The sequence below is a fragment of the Buteo buteo genome, chromosome 5 (assembly GCF_964188355.1).
Source record: "Buteo buteo chromosome 5, bButBut1.hap1.1, whole genome shotgun sequence".
NCBI lineage: Eukaryota > Metazoa > Chordata > Aves > Accipitriformes > Accipitridae > Buteo > Buteo buteo.
In genome coordinates this window covers 47875123-47895902 of record NC_134175.1, presented here as the reverse complement: position 1 = coordinate 47895902, position 20780 = coordinate 47875123, and the positions used below count along the sequence as shown (strand labels likewise).

Below are 20780 nucleotides of genomic sequence, written 5' to 3'. Positions count from 1 at the left end.
TGCATTTCCACCTTCTGTTTTTCCCTTGAGGTGTGCTTTATCACATGGGTACACAACTGAGTAGGGATTGTCTGACTGACCTCACCCTTCTCTTAAAAGTCCAAGATGAATTCCCACTTACTATAAATGATCAAAGTTTTATGGACTAATGACAGTTTAAAATACTTTTTTTCCCACTTTTACTGCAATCCTGTCATTAAGACTAACAATCTAAAGTAGCTAAGAGAATGAGTAAGCAAGATGATTTACACAGATGATAGTGCAATGGTAAGAAGTGGGGAAAGATTCTTTGAAATTTTTTGTAGCTGAACCATTAAAAAGATTTACACCAAGGTCTTTAAGTGAAAAGAGAGCATTGCCAAAGAGGTCTGGCAAGCTCTTCTATCAATAAAATACTCTGCCCCATAAATTTAGCCAAACCCTCAGCTTAAAACCTGATTAAAAGCTAGAAGGAACTTGCTTTGTTACCAAAGATAGCCCACCGACCCAGTATCCAAAGATACCGCCTATAAAAATCAGACAGGATAGCAACTCTTTTATAAAATCTTCACCACCACTGCATCTCCTATACTTTTCCGTGAGACCATGTACAAAAACTGAGGAAATATTTAGCATGAGAGAGCACAGGTTCTAATACAGGACAAAGTTGTGTTGAAATTATTTAGGGCTGGGCACAGCATTAAAACCTTATATGTTTCTCTACCTGGCTGATCAGTACCTTATGGCAAGACTTACAAAAATCTTGCCATACAGAAGACTCATAAAATATGTATGTATCCTTAGAAGGTTTTGGTTTTAACTTATTTCAGAATATTTAGTTAGAGGTTAATTTAGAACAAGCTTGTATCTTTAGGTTAATTTAGAACAAGCTTGTATCTTTTTCATATCCCACCTCATACCATTTTTGTTCGTTAAAGATAGCCTCAAGAGGCAGTCATCAGATATGGATTCAGGTGTAGGGCAGGTTCAGAGTCAAGGCTTGATTTTATGACTGTACCAGAACACATATTTGGAATCTGAAAACAGCAGTATTTGATATGGTTTGCAACAAAGTTTCAAGACAATGCAACAGAAAGAAAACAGGAGGTTTTCTGTTACTCTGTATATCAGAATGTTATTATTTGTTTGGTGCTAAAAATGGGCTTAAGGTTATAAACATGAGTGTTTTGACAGTCCTTGCTTCAGGATCAGCTGTTCATGACATTTCCATCAACTTGGATTGCAGCCCATCCAGATCTAGAGAACAGGTGCCATCCAATTTTGGACTTCACCCCAAATCAAGAGTAGGGATAGATACTCATATGCACTCACCCTCACCCTGAAAGTCTGAATAAAGTGACAAACTTTATACAGGGTACTCCAACAGTCAAATTCTAGTAGGAAGAAAAGCAAGGAGACAAAGTGGTGGACAAGGAAAAGAACATGTTGGTTGCTTGGTCTTTTTATGCCATAATAGTTCACGCATCTCTGCTGTCTGAGGGCAGGAGGTTGCCTCCATTTAGACATCCCTGAGCCAAATTCTTTAACCTCCAAACAGAAATACATAGAAAGAAATCCACAGGGATGGTAGCCAGGTTGGCTTGCTGACCTCTGCATACATCCTGTGCAATTTTAATCCACAAGCCAATTCCGGACACAGCCTTGGATAAGTGGTCCATCATACTAGCCCTGAGTTTCTATGGAAATGTATAATAAGCAGCTGAATATCATTCAGGAATTGTTGTGCTCCTTTAGCCAAACAAGGATGGAAGAGAAAGACTCTGAAAAGGGGAGAACCCCTGCTGCCACCAGCTCCATAACCAACACATTTTTCAGATCATTGCTGCTATTTGGCAGTCTATAGGCAGGCAGAAATGTCAGGAAATTTCAACCACTCTGGTTACACAAAGGTTACAAACACTGCTGGCATCGTTTACATACACATCCTTAGAATGAGGCCGATCCCACTCCTCTTTCTGCTCAGCCTTTCCTCAACCAAACTTTGAGCACTTTGAGGTCCCGCTTCTAATTCTCCAGCTTTTGCCCAGGTCTGGGACTACATACTGGACAGTATCAACACCCAGCTGCCACAAAATCCAGTTATCAGCGTAGTAAAATAATACAAAAAATTCATAGGGAGCCAACACTGCATCAAAGGAAAGTCAGCCTACAAGTCTTATTGTCAATCTTTTATCTCCATCACAGAATAATCTCCTCTATCCAAACACAAATATTATCAATTGCTCTCTAAAATACATTTAGTGTCTCTGGTAGTATTCTGAATAAGATAGGACAAAACCCACTAAAGATTACTCATGAAAGTTCTTGTCAATTTTTTTCCTCTTTTTTTTGGTCAGAATTCTAAGTTTTAGCAAATAAACTCACTATTTTAAATAATAAGAGAACCTGTCCCAGCATCACATGCATTCATTCAAAAACATACATTCACATGTGCATAAGGAAGACTCTAAAGATGGGTATGTCCTATAAACAAGAAAGAGAACAGAATGTGAACTTCATGACAACAAAGTTTTAACTGAACACAGAGATTTTGAACTGTTTTAGGAAAGTGGTTCACATCCATCAAAAAAGCCATTTATCAATCATCAACGAGGTGGATGAATCAGGCAAAGCTGGGAAATGGGAGATGACTTCAGGAACAAGAGGATGAGGTGTTTAGGAAGACATGATGGGAAGTAAGTGGGGGCACAGTTTGTACATGTTCAGATAGATAAGTTCCCAGCACCGGGAACAAGGGCTCACATGAGATGCTTTGGACAGTTTATGTCATTTCACTCCTTAAGAGTCAATACTTGTTTCAAAAAGCTAAGAGGCTTTAGATGTTTCTGCAGTTTGGAGAGGGATACCTATTCTGTAAATGCAGATACATCAACTCACTAATGGCAGATGGTAAGCTTGGTCATAAACAGAATGATTTTACTCTCTGGCCAACATCCAGACATAAGATCAAGTTGTCAGGATTTTTATATACGTTCCTTTCTCATGGGAATGAAGGAAGAATTGCATATATTTCTTCATTTATGCACAAAATATTAAGGAAAATTTAGCAGGCAGCTTTCATAGAAACACAGTATCTCCCCCCCACCCTTAGCATGTTGTATAGCAGTCTGGGAAACCAAAACAGATCATGCGTTGAAAAACAGTTTTCAGAACAATTCACTAAAAGCACTGAAGAATGCTTGTTGCTTACATATTCTCCCCAGATGATGTGTTGACTGCACATATACAAGCCCTCATTCCTTACAGACCTGGTCCCAAGAGATTGAGTGAGAGAGTTAAAAGTGGTAACACACATTACTCATTCAAGTATGTGAAGTTAGATAGGTTCAGAGGGGATTACAAATGTCATTTTTGCTACTGAATCTCTTTCACGCTAAGTACTGTTTACTGCACACATTCACACAACATTCCCCTTTGGCTGCACAATCAGTAGCTCTCAGATTTGTAGAACCGTTTCAATCCCAAGTATCTTACTTGCGGGAAATGCTGCATATTTCTCTTGTTTTCAGCATGCTGGGAAAGAGATGAAACTTATTCATAAAGAAATGGTTTCTTTTCTCCCACGTTTTCCCTCTAATGTGAAATACAATTTTTACCTACTGCATATTGATGACTTGGGTACTATTGTGATTTACAGCACTTTTTTCACTCATTTTCATTGCAATTTGTTGTTTCTGAGCAAATTTTCTTTTGCTCGACTTTGTCTTTCAATTACTGGGTTGTCTTCTACAGCGTATCCATTTAAAGAAAAAGTTATGAAATAAATTCGATACTATTTACTAGTATTTGTTCCGGAGTACCTATTGTGCCTTTTGCCAGTAGATGGCAGCATGTGGCTGCTGAGCTCGTACGGGCTCTGTGCAAAATGCCTACAGGGGACACAAACTTCAGTGAGGAACAAGTGGGTCTTTTTAAACTCACATTCCTATATGTTCTCTCACAGCAAAATGCTGTAGTCATGTCTTTTACAAGTCCTTCGGGGGCTGAGTCAAACAGTGAAGTTTTCCTTGATTCTTGGTTTGGTTTTGCAGTTTGGTTGTGGGGGTTTTGTTGTTTGTTTTGGTGTTTTTTTTTTTCAAACTAATGTTTTGCAGAAATTAAAAGATTTCTGGAAAGCAGAGATAAGCTGGATGAAGTCTCTTGGTACAGATACTTGGAAAGGTTTGTAAATTTGGAATTCCAGCCCTGTGTCTGCAGTTCAGGACATCATTTCTAGCAACAAAACTAGCTCTTCTATCTCTGCCTCTTCAGAATTCTTGACCACACAAGACATTTTCCTGCCATCAAACAATATACCACATACATAACAATTTCTCCCTTTCCTATCTGTAAAAAAGGCAGCAGCTGTGTATCTATGAGTATACACCAAACAAATTTAAAGTAATGAATTCCAAAATTTTACTACTCTCTTCACTCATTTCCATATGATAATTCTAATAGAAACAAAACCCAAGTAAGTAGCATGTACAGATTTAAGTCATTCTAAATTCCTAATTCTTTGCATTTTCAAAACCAAAATGGGCTTGAGGTAATGAGCACTGTTATTTGCACTTGCAGTCTATGGTTTGCTCCTATGAGTAAGCAATTATATTAAATGCTGTGGGCAACATAACAAAAGTGCATTTTTCTCTCCCTTGTGTGCAAGGTTTATTTCAATTCATGTGATGTGGTCCTTTCAGGTTAGGAAGTTTAGAATGTGTTTATAACAGAGTTTTAACAGTGTATAGGCAGTCTTCTCATATATCCTCTTCTACCCTATTAACAGAGCCTGGATATATCCTTTGCACTTTCTGACAATATAGCAGCTTAACAGTATATTTGACTGGTAATTTTATAAAAGTGCAAAGAATCAACAACCAGTTCATGCATCCCCTGTGTCATGTTGATGCTATAGCCAGAATGACTCAGCCATGTCAAAATACATGCTAAGGAAACAAGAATCTATTTTGGATTGTTAGTGGGTTTTTTCTTACCTGAAATGATCTCATTAGCCTTCTTCTGTCCCTCAGAAGCAGCTAAAAATCCACTTCTTCCATGTTGCAATTAGCAGCTGCTTCAGCACTGTAGTGAAAGAAAGGCCTTCTGTCAAACAATATAGTGCCCTTCTGTCAAACAATTGATCTTAATAAAGCAAGGTCTCAGGAGGGCCTTCTAACATGTGAAAGCATATAGATTTTTTTTAAAGCAGCAAGTCCATTTGGTTTGAGCTTGTAAGGGTAGTTTGCATGGCTCCCACGCCAGAGGTATGGTCAGAGCGTGCAGCATTGATGGAAACACTGGCTGTGAAGCCTATGCTCCTGGTGGGCTCATGTGCTAGAGCCACAGGATCCTCCAAGCCTCTGAGGTCTGGGCACCCAGACTGGGGCCTCTCCCTACCCAGCTCCTGCTGCCCCAGGACTCAGCACCTGTCAGGAGGAGCATGCGGTCCCCCAAGCTTCTCCTTGCAGCTCCTTGGATTATATAGTCTCTAAAAGCCCATCTGTCAAGGAGAGCAGTTGAAACCAGCTGCTCATTCATGGAGAGTATCAGGCAATTATTGCCATAGACTATCTCAAAAAGCCCAAATTTCAATATGCCTTCGAAATTCAGTGTGCTTTGAGTTGAAACAGATGAACTGCAAAGATGTAAAAATCCTTTGTACTGCTAAGCAGTATTAATGGAGTAAAATGATGATGAGATTTAAAGACCTCTAAGGTAATGACAATTTAAATGGTAACAATTATAGTGATGAACGGCAGTAAAAGGTCTCCATCAACCCAATACTGTAAACACAGGCAACAGATTTTCCACTTCCCCAGCTTCTAACTCTGCCCGAATATATCCTATTTGCAACTATTGCTTCTCAGTTTCTGAGCACACCTTATATTCAGCATGGCAACTGATGACACAATTCTTTACCTCTTTGATAAATACTCTTTCTTATCCTCTGATTTCTTTTTTATGACCTCTTTTTCCTTATTACCTTACCATTAATCTCTATTTCCTCCCTGACTTATCTTTCCCAGTGTTTCCTCCCCTGTTTCTTCAGGTCTTAAATTTGATGTATCATAATATTGGGGGGAGGGAAGAATCTTCTCTGAAGTAGCGTTTAACAAAGATAAGGTTACAAGAGGGGCAAGAGGACCTAATGTCATTATATATTTAAATACTGCTAATAGTGCATGAGCAGGCATGCCAGAATTCACCAGCTGTCCCTAAAGGTACAAGCCAGCTTTCTGTCTCCTCACATTATAGCCTAGTTTAACCTCTGTTGTAGCACATCTCAGCACAAAAAGATTATAAAATCTGCTCCACTAGGACTAGAGCTCTAATTTATCTGCTTTCAGAAATATGTTGTTCTGTAGAGTTAGAAATGTAAAGATTACATTCAGTGTTACAGATAGCTAACACAGCAGAAGTTTAATAGTTTTATAGTATTTGTTAAAGCAGAGTGGATGAGCTTGCATAACAGGAGAAGATCCTTCAGAGATATCTATATAAAAGATATCTATATAGATATATCTATACAGAAATATGTATATATATAAATATATATGTATCTATAATATACATATATAAATAATATTTTATACGTGGATGAACTATGATACCATAAAAAATAAGCAGCATTTGGCTTAAATTTGAGTCGCCCATGGGAAATAGTTCTGGACATAGAAACATGCAAGAAATTAAGCCACAATTTAGCAGAGGCAAGAAGATAATTATGCTGCCTCCAGCTAATAGAACAGCCATTGAGTTGCACCTAATAGAACAGTCATTGAGTTGCAGTTAATAATATCTGATCTAGACAGTTTCAAATGTTTAGGTTAATTGGCACCTAAATGCAGTTAGAAAACAACAGATCAAAATGTATGAGGAGCCACATTCTCACTCCCTTCCCCCACTATTAGGAAGCAAAAATACGGTCTACAAATTAGAAAGAGAATGAAATTCTACGTAAGTGTGTGGATACAAAGAATCTGGATGCTTAATTTTGGCTATGTTCATCTGGGTGTGCAACTTCTAGTGCTTGCCTTTGGCTTTTCCATGCTACCACATGTACCATTTTTCTTGATTTATTCAGTGTCTGAAAAGGATTTAGTCTTGTCTTGGATACCCATCTGGGACAAAATGCTCTCTGGCAGCCTGCTGTGCCTGTATCTCCCAGGCTTCCTTCAGACCTTCAGCAAAAGCAGTTTTACATCGTAAAAAAGTTCTCTGAAATTCTTCTCAGACAAGCTGGTATTTTGTTAGGGCTTTTTTCACCCAAGAGAGATTATGTGACTGCTCACTTATTAGCATCCTTTAGCTACACTGTATTTATAATTTGTCTAGGTTAATAACATATACTGGGTACTACATCTTCAGCGAGCTTCTACAGCTATGCCAAATGCCATCAGTGGAAGATTACAGCAATGAAGTAGGCTTCAGTTCAGCAATTCAACCAGATTCAGTAGTGAGTTCTGTTCTGATGAAGTCTCTGTTACAAACACAGAAGCCCCTGGCAGCAATTAACTTTGGCAAATTTTTGGACATCTGGTTTATGTGGCTGGCTGCCAGAGGTAGAAGCCTATTTCACACATTATGCAATACATAACCAACATCACCACAGCTAAAAGTTTAGAACTGCTGCACATTAAGAAAATACTTCACTCTTCTGTTTAATCCTTCATAATTTTACTGTTAAATAAAACATCTCAGATTTCATCCAGTCTTTCATATTTTCTAATATTGCCTGTATTAGGCAGCCCTTGTCCTTATGTAAGTTCCTGTATCTACAAAACTATTTCACTTAACTGTTTATAAAACAACTTCTCAGTTCTAACACTGCCAGAAAAGTTTTGGTTAAAGTGTCTGTCCGTCTCGTTCTTTCCTTGTATGCATCAATGTTTTGGAAATGAAGCCAAGTAACAAAAATTAGACCTAGCTTGCGAGGAGACAGTACATCTACAGTAGCCAGCTGTGATGCACGAGTGAAGCTCTGGCTGGTGAAACTACAGCTGAATTTCAAAAGTCTAAGCACAAAAGGTCTGCAGATTTTTTTAATAATCTAGCCTCATTCTGAAGAAGAAGTAGGAATTAGAAAGGAGAAAGAAAGTTGTGGGCACGTGATCAGCTGAGGGTATAAGCCACACTCAGGCAAACCAAAGGCATGATTTGATGTGGTTTCCTCTGCAGGCAAATTCTTGGGTATGTAACACTCCCGCTCTGGGTCACTTTCGGCAACTTCTACCATGCACAAAGAGATTCTGGAAGTAGGGTACACACATGTAAAAGTACAAACCAATTCATTATTGTCCAATACACAAAAATGATTGATAGGATTAATGAGCTACCAATCCAATGGTTGAGAAGTTCACTGCTCCAGAGATGACATTCAACCAACATTTGCCAGCCAGGCAAATTGTGAGAGGAGGCTTTCTTCTATTTGTCCTTGGGACAGGCTGATCTTCAGTGCTGCAGTGTTGCCATCCTCAGTGTCTTCTCCTTAGGAGTGTACATCTTTCCATGTTTGTTTTTCCTTTTGAATCCTTGAGCTGCCAACTATATCCTTCTCACCAACCTTATCTCTGCAGTTTCACCTTTCTTGTTTTGCATGGCTCTATTCTATGTAGGCTTTTATAGCTCTTTCTTTCAGGGTTTCTCAGAAGTCTAAGCTGGGGTTACACAAGCATGCTATGTGCAAGCTGGGTCTTGGATCACAGACAGCTGAACTGCTGGGAGGAGGGTTACAGGTATGACAGGCTATTCTGGAAAAAAACTATTGAAATTATCTTATGAAAAGCCATCTCTTTTACTGTCAGATCATGTTGCTGTGAGGGAGCAGAGAGCAACAACACACACTTAATAGAATAAAAGAACCTCTTTGCATCTCATTCAACTCTGACACAGCAGTGATAGCAGCAGAGGATTCATTGTTTAGGAGCACTGATCACACAAAAGCAGATAGAAGTACATAACAGACCTCTTCATTTGTACTAAGAACTTAAGCAACAATAAGCCTACTTATGCCTGCAGATGGTTCGGTGCCTATAATGTTTGGCTTGGGTTTTAATGCAGAAATATCAAAAGCTGTTAGTGGCAATGCTGAATGACCTCCTGCCTACAGTCAGTGATTTTCTTTTAATACTGAACACATACTACAGAGTGACTGATCATATTTTGAGTCTCATTAGGCAGTCACAAATGGAAGGAAAAGAGGCACTAGATAACTGTCTCTGCCCTGACGAGCAATTGCAGGATACACCACTGTCAGCCCTCATGGATAAGAACTTGCACACTCTGGGAACGCATCAGCATAGGAAAGGTTGCTGCGTATAACCAGCCTATGCAACAGTGCCAGATGTGACACTGCAGGAGAGACGCAGGAAGAAACAAAAAGACATAATGGATATAACAGCCTTACATGTAGCACTCTGTCTCTCTTGTGAGATGAAAAAATTTCCATATCTTACCACGTAATCACATCTAACTGCATAAACCCACTGCTTTATTAAGTTGAATAGCTAAATCAGTCTTTTCCATCTTTTCTCAGTTGGCAGGCCCTTAAAAATGTTCCAATATTCCAATACTGCAAATGTAAACCAATTTATAATTAGCATGTTTTTCCCAGTTGTTCTTCTTGATCTCTGTAAAGAAATACATTAACCTCAGGACAACAGGTCAGAAAGCCACTGAACTAGACCATTTGGCATAAGCACAGGTCTGCGCTTGGACCATTGCCATTTACACATACGCGGGGCTGCTAAAAGGAGCTTGCAGTAGAAGTAGTTAAGCATTTTCAAAGTCCCTCCAACTGCTGTGAAGAGAAGGAAAAATGACAAATACAGCAGCCATAAGCCACCTCACTATAACGCTTTTGCTTTTTTTAACATCCCAGCATCTTTCCACTCCTTACAGTAAGTTGTCTTGCCAAACACATCATATCAAGCACTAGTATCAATAGATTTCATCTTGAATATTGATCATCCTAGAAAATTAACAATTAACAACAATGGTAAGTGTTTCTAGAAAACTGTCACAAATGCTGTAAGCTTGTTGAAATTGCAGCTACTAAATAAAAATTCCTGGTAACTTAAAAGCTTTCTGAAGTAACCTCAAAGTAGGCTATATATGTCAGATTCCACCTGCCTAAGCTTATGTCCACTGTTGCTTTGAAATGACTGGCAGCATCGCTACTGATGACAAAGCACAGAGCATTATCTGTTTTTACCAATGGTCTTGACTCCTAAAATGAATTTTCAGCTGTAGGCCTTCCAATAGGCTCTTCAGTTGAAGATTTCTACTTGCTACACTTAACTATTCACAATCTGGCTACAATGTGCCTTATGTGGTCCGAGAATAAGGAGGGAACTGCATGATTAAACAAAATCCCAAGCTATCTTTTATGAATTATTTAATCCTACAAAGCGTATTTCCCTCGATTCATTACTTTATTGATGATATTTGCTGATTGAAAAGTTACAGTAGTACTTGCCTCCACTAATTATCAGATCAAAGAAGGCTGTTAGGGTTTTAATTTTGGTAACACTTCTGAGGAGTGTCTTCTGATTTGAGAAACCTAACTTTTCTCATCCACCTGGGCATTTTCTTTTCTTCCTCCCTCCTGATTCCACTCTCAAAAGAAAAGAAAAATTAATCTGTCAAACCTTTCTTACTCTACTTCTGAGACTTTTAAAGAGGGCAGAAGCTTTCATGGGTCTTTTCAACTTAGTCTTACAACCATAAATTTGACAGAACTCTGCAAGCAAGAAAAATGAGAGTGTGATAGATTTGTCAAAGGCTCGGCGGATAAAAATAAATGTAACAGGACATATATATGCCTTTTTCTGCTGTAAGTGAAAGAAAACCTCTTCAGAGTCACCAGCAGGAACACTCCGTTCCTCATCTTCCAGTCACACCAGGTTTACGTCTTTGTCTCCCTGTGAGCAGAGGGATGATGTCTCCTATTCAGTCCAGCAGTATCAGACTTGATGATATTGATCATATCTGATGATGCAATTTTAGACTCCTGTAACCTCAATGCCGTTGTAGATTAATTGCTACCGCACTTTCCAGAACAGGGGAATCTCAGTCTGTTCCAGATCTCTCAAAGGTAATGTAACATTCACTGCTGTATTTCAATTTTCATACAGGTACCTATCCCCTGAGCTGGATGGTAGAGTAAAATCTGAGGTCAACACAAAACAAACCGCAGTGTGACCTTATATAGGAAATGTTAATAGGTCACTCAAAAATTATTGCTGCTCTCCTTAGATAAACCAACTTGTCTCAATGTACCATTTTTAGGCAGCTTGTCCTTATTGAGACAGGTTTTTCAGAACAAGAGGCAAAGCTAAACACCATTGACTGGAATATGTGGCAAACTTAACTGCAAACCCATGGCTGTGTCCCTGGGCTTCTGGTCCAACAAACACAATTTTTCCCAGTCAGGCTTCTTTTTCCCCACATTTGTTTGAATTTCAAGCACCTGGTCTCCGGAGGTTACAGATTTTTCAAACAAAATGCCAGCAAATGCAAAACAAAAAGCAACAAAATATACTACCTTGTTTCAGGAAAGACTCCTTAGGCCCTGTGATTTATTCCAGTGCTGAACAAACTGAGCACCTTCGCCGCAGGCTTTGCCAGTTCTCCAACTGTGCTAGAAATTAGAGTCTGCCTTTCTTACTCTCTTGATCCATAGAGGGAAGCTCTTTCTCCAGAGGGTCAAAGGATAGCTTCATCCAAAGTTCCTCAGTGGTTCTGGTCTGGATTCTAAAGAAAAATAAGAGGCTTGCGTTGGTTTCCCCACTCCTGAACTGCCCTTCCCAAGGTACTTCCTGCCTCCCCCAGCAGGTGTGAACTCAGCTGGGCCACAATTTAAAAGTGAATGTAGCAGACTGATGCTTGCCCCAGAGGTTACTGTGCCTGAAAAAGGAGTAGATACTTAAAACAACACGGGAAATGAACTATGGGGAAAATAAAAAAAATAAATAAAAGAAAATTTAAAAAAAAGGGATGCTGTTTTCAGCACTGAAAATAAGGCACTGAAGTCCGCAATCACCTTTACAGTGAAAAATAATTTCCATTTTAGATGTTAAACATGTTAAATGGAGTTTTTTTGCCTTACTATTTAAATTGCAAAATCTTGTATTGAATGTGAAAGGAAACTTTTGATTTATGAGCAGAAAAAAGGTACATTTAGAAGTTTGAACTCACAGATGAATGAGTAACTAACTACAGACTGCAATGGTCTACAACACCTGTACCACATTTAGCAGCAGCAGGGCTTGTATTACAGGCTGTAATTCTTTGATCCTGTAACTGTGGCACCGAGTATAGGAAATCAGTGGAAGAAATTGTGCTTCCTCTCCACCTCAGCTGCCTAATGACAAGCTTACAGACAGGATCTGGGAAACACAAACTCTTTCATAGCAGCATGACATGAGGAAAGCTCAAAAGATTCCCAGTTTCCCTGGGATATAAAAATGTCTGGTGAATAATTGCTTTGGTATTGTGGAAAATTATAAAGAAAACAAAGAATTTGTGCTGATTTTCAAAACCAACTAATTATGTACTTAGCCTAAGAGCTTGCGTTATTTGTCAACCTGCTATAATTATTCTGATAACATAATGCATGTTCTGGATGTTTTATGAAGGATTTTATCTCACAAGGTACTAAAGACCACTGGGATATGTGCTGTGGTCTAGCCTGGGTAGATTTAGATTAATAAAAACAAAGACTAATACAATTGTTGATAAACAATGTGAAAATAGATGCAGAGCACCCTGTCTCAATCAGTGATTCAAGTCACTGCTTACGTTGGAAATCATGTAAATAAAGAGATAGCCATTTTGGTAAATTTGGCCACAAAAATGATCTTTTTAAAAACCACATGGGACCTCTTTAATGAAGAAAAAGATACTTTCTTCTCTATCTTTGAAAAAGTTCACTTGGGCATGTTATCATCTCTTTAAGATATTTATATCCCTGACTTGCTAAAAAACTAAAAAACATTAAAAATATTACATTTGTGTTGTCTTTTAGAACTATCCAGAGTTCACCTTGATACTTAGTAATTGTGCATGTTCTATACAGATTTTTTTCTTATCACTCCTCATCTGAAAGTTGACTGTAAAAAATTGCATCATTTTATAGAAGAGATTATGACTTAGAAGTGTAATAAAAGTGAAAGTGAAGTGGATTTGGAAGCGTGCACTGAACATTATTTTTTTCAATACCAAATGAATGCAATAGCAAATTCTAATCTCTCAAGTCATCACTTTAGCATGGCTCTGTGACTTTTTTTTTTTCATAATATTAAGTTGGAATTTTTTTAGCAGAATTACACAGCAAATATTTTTGTCATAATGCAGATTTGCTTATTTTGTCTCCTGGATCAAACATAAACCATATGGTACAGATGTGCTGATACGGTTTATTCATATTCTATGGAAAAAATAGTTAAAAAATTAAAACTCAAAAAAAAATCTTAAAAAAATAAAACAATTTTAGAACTTAGAACCTTAGAGCTAAAGTAAACAGGGTAGCCAGAGCATAAATGAATCTCACAAAAGAGTCCATTATAAATGATAAAATATTTCTTTGCAAGAAATTAACTGATAAAATAATATATGATGGGGAAAAAGAAAAACCCAAGAGTATTAATGCAGGGACACTCTGCCCTCAAATGCTATGATTGCTTTATGTGAATATTTAGTATTGCAGTAACTCTAGCTAGTATGACTTCTAAAACCAATTTTATTTAATAGCTCTTTCTACCCAGATACAGATAACTCATTTTCCTTTAAAGCAGAATTTTCATCATTACTTTCTCTCATTATTATATCCTGCAAAATCTTTTCCATGTTCCTGTTTTGACATGTCTAGCCATAGCTTATAAACTTTGGAAGTTTAACTATTCTAGTAAATTATAATACATCTCATAGATTTTAAAATAAGAAATGTGGAGAATTTGAGTGATCTTAACTTTCTACCAAGGGTAAAGCACTATCTTAAATCAGAATTAATCTATGCCTAGAGTATCCCCTGCACTTTGACATAAGAACATATAAAAATATTGTGAGGGATACAGTAGATTAAATAGATAACTTACTTCACCTGACACAGTTACTGATATGGATCCAGTTCAAGAAAGTTTCTCTGTTGAAAATGTTTATAGGTGACTAAAGTCAATGAAGTTGGGCTGATACTGAAATGCTTTCTTGAAAAGGACTTCAATACAGGCTGCAGCACTTCCCTGAATGGGAACTACTCATCATTAAAAACCATTTGATTCACAAAACCAAATACATAAATAAATACATAATTAAAAACAAAACAAAAACCACCACACAAATAACATATATTTCTTGTGACTATTACAGCTGAAATCCTGCAAATTCTTCCTCATGTAATAAAACATTATTATTAATGGGAATAGATAGAAAGAAAAAAAATGCTGGAATGTTAAGTTTGGTCTAGTCTTTGTAAAAGCAGGAAGATCAGTCACCAAATTGTCTTCTAGGTCCTGTTGTATCAATTCCTTTAATATTTGCTCAGGTATTTTGCCCGGCATTAGACTTTGACTAATGATTACTGATTTCCAGATGTCCCTTTTTATTCATTCATTCATGCTTATAAAAAGATTTAAAACGTATTGATTACCACTACTGCATACCTTTCCATTTTAATTAGTGACCTGCTCTCACCAATCTTCTTCCAGTATCATCAGCACATCTACTAAAAGTTTTGCTTTATCAAAAGGTTGTATTTGCCCATAGAATGAGATCTGGATGTGCCTTTGTATTTACTCACAGATTTCTGCTCGTTGATAAACTGTGTTATACTTCACTTGCTTGGATTCTTAAACTTCTTTGAATATATGTAAACTCTAGGAACTCAGAAGGAGTTAGTAAGTACTGGTGACTCATCTCTCAAATGGTTTTCAAGACCAAAAATCAAGTTGAAGGGTGCAGAATAAAACCAGCTCAATACAGTGATCCCTCTCAGCCTTCTAAAACCAAGCTTTAAATCTAAATGGGTAATGAACTCCTTTGAGGATCCAAACTAGAGTTTGTCAGTGCTACCGCACAGATCCATTACCTGAGTTAAAGCACGAGTAGTAAATAGCAGTAGCAGACTGTTATTCTCTATTTAGACTAGTCACTACAGAGAAACCCAGTACACTAGCTGCACTGAGAAAAAGACTTTGTGTGTAACCTAAATTAACCGATGTGATAGACAATTCCAGTGGAGAGGCAATCTCTGTTTCAAGACAACTGAGCTCCTCAGATGAATGAGGGAACAATGAATAAAGAAAAATGAGAAGGTAAAAGGATGGATAGCAAAGAGACAGAAAGTGCTGCTGTTGATGCAGCTGTAGAGAACTTAAGATTTAAAATTTATATGAAAGTCACATGCAGCAAGAGAACAAACTAAAATATTCTGGCAGCAATGCATGGATTCTGGAGAACGGGAGGACCCAGGACTACTGGCGCAGAGTATGTCAGCTTGCCAAGTCTTGCTTGGGGAAACAATGCTACTAATATTCCTGCACAGACTGGAGGAAAACAGTTAGGTATTGGAATACAAAAAAATGGGAAGCTGAAACAGGCTTATTTGCTTGGTGCATAGCTAGGATATTTAGAGAAATCAATCATAGAAAATCAACTTGTAATGATTTAAAAAAAAATCACAAAGTTCAAATTAAATTAATGGATAAATAAAAATAGGCTTGCAACTCAGCTTCCTAATGCCTCAGTGTCAAGTGTGCTAGGCCTAACTAGATAAAAATTAACTTAATATTTAAAGATAAGCACAGACAACAGAAAAATGGCAAAATATAGATAATCAAAGCTAGTGTGTTTATTAGAGGTCAGAAAGTGTAATAAATTGAGAATCATAAAAATTCATGTGAAAAAGAAGCCAAGATTCTTCAGCATCCTAGAAAAGTATATAGAAAGAAAAAAACCCAAGGCACTCTCTCTTTGGGATGAAGAGAGAACTAAAGATAGTCTAGGTGTGCCCTCCAATGAATCTCATGGATATTAGGGCAATTATAGCTAATGCAAAGGGAAGGAGAAAATGGAAGTGGAAGTTACCCATGGTAAAACTGAAGTTCAACAGTTGATACATTCAGACAAGCATAGATATGGAAGCAATGGCAGCCAATATTCGCTCCAGAATCTGAAAAACCAACATGGGAAACTGCCAGTCAGGTAGAAGAGATTTGTAATAAATCTGTAATATCAGGAATGATATATATGTAGAACAGCAAATGCAATTCTTATCCCTAAGAATATGGAAAGGAGGAGAAACACAGTATCAGCAAACATGAGTTTTAGAAATATGCAAAGCTGCCAAAAGCAATCTGAAGGAGGAAAAAAAAAGGCTTGGAAACATGGATAAACAGAAAATGAGATAAAACTGTTTGGTGTTTGGTTTGGGTTGGGTTTGGTTTTTTGTTTTTTTTTTCAGAAAGGTAGATTATTCTAGGTTGATGAATATTTCATTACCTGCCTTTGATTAGGTTACTAATTTTCTAGACAAATGAAATAGAGTCATCTATCAGGACTTCAATCAAAATGTGATTGGATGTCACGTGGGAAAGAATTAGATAGGCTGGAGAAGGTGATTAGGAAAAAGTTTTGAAGAGGGTAAGGTACGGTTTAACAGGTTGTATTCAAGGTCTGGAAGGAAATAACTAATAGGATTCATCAAATATTAATCTTGGGAACACTACTATTCAATAAATTAATTAGCAATTCTGGCATAAAATTTAGGACCTTGCTATTGAAATATGCTGCTGACACAGAACTGGTAAGCAGTCAGTGTGTGGATTGTCCGGCTCATAGTTCACAAAGGAGTTTCACCATGTCTAGTGCACACAGGCGACTCATGGCGGGGTTACAAAGGTGGCCCAGCCTTGGGTTGCCTTGAGGCCCTGGCTCTCTGCAGAGACAACTCACAGGGAGCTGTGTAGACAGCTTAACCCTGGGTTGTCTGATAAACCCTAACCTAAACAGGGCGGTGGCTGGGCCATTCAAAGAACCAAAACCTGAACTGAGCCTTGAAATCCCTTAACAAATAGTATGCCAAGTCTCAATCCAACCACTACTCAGTTGCCTGAGGAAGCAAGGTAAAAAAAAAGAACTGGAGGGTTTCAGCTTCAGTTTCAAATGACAACCTTGTGTATTCAAACAATCACAGACCAGCAAAGGAAAGATAAGGGGAAACTCCACTCAGATATACATAATCCATTTAGGCATACATCATAATCCGCTCAGACATAGTCATACACACTGTTCCACAAGTCAGGGGATAAAAACTCTAAGATTCAGGTTGCAAACGGGGGAGTCACTTCTCCAACCATAGTTGGCTTGTGAAGGAAACCCTTTCCCCCCCTTGATCGGGACGCCAGTCGAGGTAGCTTCCCTGGGATTGAGAGCCCTTACCTGGAGGGGTAAGTGAATATTGTTTATGCTTTAAGTTTGTAAACACGTGTGTGCTTGTGGTTGTCTGTGAATTGCTTGTGGTTGTAATAGTGTACTACCCTTGCCTTAAAAATTGCAATACTGCATTCCTCCATTGTACCTGTAACAGCTGCAATAGTGGCGTGTTAAGTCTGTAAGTGACGTTCAAATAAATCATTTGCTCGAACCTTGCAGTTAAGTCTGTGAGTGAAGTTCAAGTTGTTTGCTTGAACCTTGCAGATAAGTCTTTTTCTGTCACAGTCAGTAGTGTGAAGGATCTGGATAACATATTGGAACAAATGGAACAATAGAGAGAAAATATAATTGTGATGAATTCTTGAAAAGAAAAATACAATAACACCATGTATCAGTGTATTTGGTTTGCATGGCAAAGTTTTGGTAGTGTGGGGGCTACAGGGGTGGCTTGTATGAGAAGCTGCTAGAAGCTTCCCCTGTGCCTGACAGAGCCAATGCCTGCCAGCTCCAAGACAGACCTGCTGCTGGCCAAGGCCGAGCCCATCAGCAACAGTGGTAGTGCCTCTGGGATAACATTTAAGAAGGGGGGAAAAGAAAACTGTGCTAGTGCAGCCAAGAGAGGAGTGAGAATAAGTGAGAGAAACAGCCCTGCAGACCCCCAGGTCAGTGAAGAAGGAGGGGGAGGAGATGCTCCAGGCACCGGAGCAGAGATTCCCCTGCAGCCCGTGGGGAAGACCCTGGTGAGGCAGGCTGTCCCCCTGCAGCCCAGGGAGGTCCATGGTGGAGCAGATCTCCACATGCAGCCCAGGGAGGACCCCACACTGGAGCAGGGGGATGCCCAAAGGAGGCTGTGACCCTGTGGGAAGCCCACGCTGGAGCAGGCTCCTGGCAGGACCTATGGCCTCGTGGAGAGAGAAGCCCAGGCTGGAGCAGGTTTGCTGGCAGGACTTGTGACCCTGTGGGGGACCCACACTGGAGCAGTCTGTGCCTGAAGGACTGCAGCCCGTGGGAGGGACCCACGCTGGAGCAGTTCATGAAGAACTGCAGCCTGTGGGAAGGACTCATGTTGGAGAAGTTCATGGAGGACTGTCTCCCATGGGAAGGACCCAATGCCGGAGCAGGGCAAGAGTGAGGAGTCCTCCCTCTGAGGAGGAAGGAATGGCAGAGACAATGTGTGACGAACTGACCGCAACCCCCATTCCCTGTCCCCCTGTGCTGCTGGTGGGGAGGAGGTAGAAAAAATCAGGAGTGGATTTGAGCCTGGGTAGAAGGGAGGGGTTGGGGAAGGTGCTTTAAGATTTGATTTTATTTCTTGTTACCCTACTCTGGTTGGTTGGTAATAAATTAAGTTAATTTTCTGCAAGTCGAGTCTGTTTTGCTCGTGACAGTAATTGGTGAGTGATCTCTTCCTGTCCTTATCTCGACCCACAAGCCTTTTGTTATAATTTCTCTCCCCTGTCCAGCTGAGGAAGGGAATGATAGAATGGCTTTGGTGGGCACCCGGCGTCCAGCCAGGGTCAACCCACCACAATTAGAGAATATATTTCGAACAGAGATAGATTAGGCATAAATGATGTTCCACAAGACTACAAACATCTAAATTTGGATGTTCACTCACATTCAAAAAAGATTAATTCCAATGAGAATAGACAAAAGAAAAGTTTTACTAGGCTAACACAGGAAATTGAATGCTATTGCCTGAGAGAGACTACCTGGCTCACATAATTAATAAAATTTGAGAAGCAATCTCTACTTTATAGATGTTTTCGGCTACACATTGTCAGAAGGAGGAAGAAGAGCTCATTAAGATAAAGCAGTAACTGCAAAAGGACAAGTATGCATAAAACCAGGTATCAAATACAGTAAATCTGGAAACTAGAAGTTAGAAGGAGGTTTTCAAATGCCAGAGGAGTGAACTTTTGGAACAGCTTCCTGATGTAGCAAGGGATCCCCCCCACTCCTAACTAGCTAATTTAAAGACGGATCTTGAAGAGTTTCCAAAAAGAACCTAACACTTCACTGTCTGCAGTCAAGGGAGATGGATTGAATGACACAGACTGCTCTTTCCAGTCCAATGTTCCTGATATTTGGAAACAGAGTGAGGAGTCTTAGTACTAAGAAGAGCAAAAGTTGATGCCAGCATTTTAAATTAACTTAGAAGAATGAGATTTGAGAATTGAATTGAGGTTGAATGACAGATGGGTCTAATGCTAACTACAGGTTTTACTTGTTTGTGCTTATAAATTACTTCATAAAGGAATAAAAATTACTATTGACTTCATGCATGAGCATTAGAGATCATGTGTTAATCAGATATTTTTCACTGCCTTGTAGCAGCCAAGATGCTTTAGTAGGACCCTGGGCTCTTAGTTTAGCTTTTCCACAGCTCACTCATCAATCCATTTCTAGAGAGATTAGGATTACTTCCGGCAGTATACAACTGTTATTTCCTGAGATGAACAAACTATTTGTTATTGTGCCTTAAAATTAGACCAGAAAATTTTCTTTTCCCCATTTAAATGATCTTTGAAGATCATGCTAACATGCCAAAGCAAGGGAATGCAAAGCTCAGGCCTTATATTCTGTTCTTAACAAACACTACCGTGACTTTTCCGGGAAGCAATACAAATAACAATAGTACTTATCACTTACTGTGCACGGTGCTTTTCATCTTCAAAGCGCTTTACAAATATTTACTGCTAGTTAATCTAGAAAAAGTATGATTTAAGGCCAGCTTCTGATAGCTTATGTGACAAAGTTAATGTCATTTAAATCGAGTCTGTTTGTATTTAATAGGATAGAACTACAGTACTTCAGTTTAAACACTATGGTTCCATTAAAAGCCAATTACAGAAATTCAGCTTTCCTTAAATTTATAGAGCACAGCTTTTCATTTTAAAAAAAGATCTATCTAAATACTTCATCCGAATTTCGTCTTCATAATTCTAACTAATTGCATAACAGTCTTTTCACCCAGCTGCATAATGCAATTCGTCATGAGAAAATAAAATCTTCGCGCCGCACTTGCAGGCAGTACCGCCTGCGAGCAGTAGATAGCGCTCAAGATGTTTCCATTTATTATAAGGACCCGAGGCCGGGCCACCACCTCCGTCCGAGCCCGGCGCAGGTAAATTCTTACCTACCTGGCTCATCCCGGCACAGGGTGCTCAGCACAAGAGCCTTGGTCAGCCCAACACAGCGATTCCTTACGGCTAAGCCAATAACTGGGTCGTTTACTTGTGCAAAAATATAATTGCAGTACCATAGAAAATATCACTTTTCAATACTAAACATATGCATGGCGGCATTTAACTATTTTCCATTCAGGAGGTGAAGGCAACTTTGGAGTTTAAATTCTAATAGGTAAATCC

The 20780-nt window shown here is 38.8% G+C and overlaps 2 protein-coding genes across 6 annotated transcripts in view; one reads left to right on the top strand and one right to left on the bottom strand.

The window, feature by feature from the left end:
* The window catches only part of LOC142031462 (carnosine N-methyltransferase 2), a 438402-nt gene that overhangs the window by 102295 nt on the left and 315327 nt on the right, over positions 1-20780 (bottom strand). The gene's annotated exons all lie outside the window — the stretch shown is intronic.
* The window catches only part of LOC142031464 (transcription factor 15-like), a 40488-nt gene that overhangs the window by 18754 nt on the left and 954 nt on the right, over positions 1-20780 (top strand). Inside the window, exon 4 of one of the 4 annotated variants that reach the window (XR_012650520.1) lies at positions 14142-19678. The exons of 2 other annotated variants lie outside the window; for them this stretch is intronic. The gene's annotated coding sequence lies outside the window, so the exon portion shown is untranslated. Of the gene's footprint in view, positions 1-11662; positions 11915-14141; positions 19679-20780 lie in introns of those variants that run through there. One more of the 4 variants, XR_012650522.1, reaches the window with a different exon arrangement.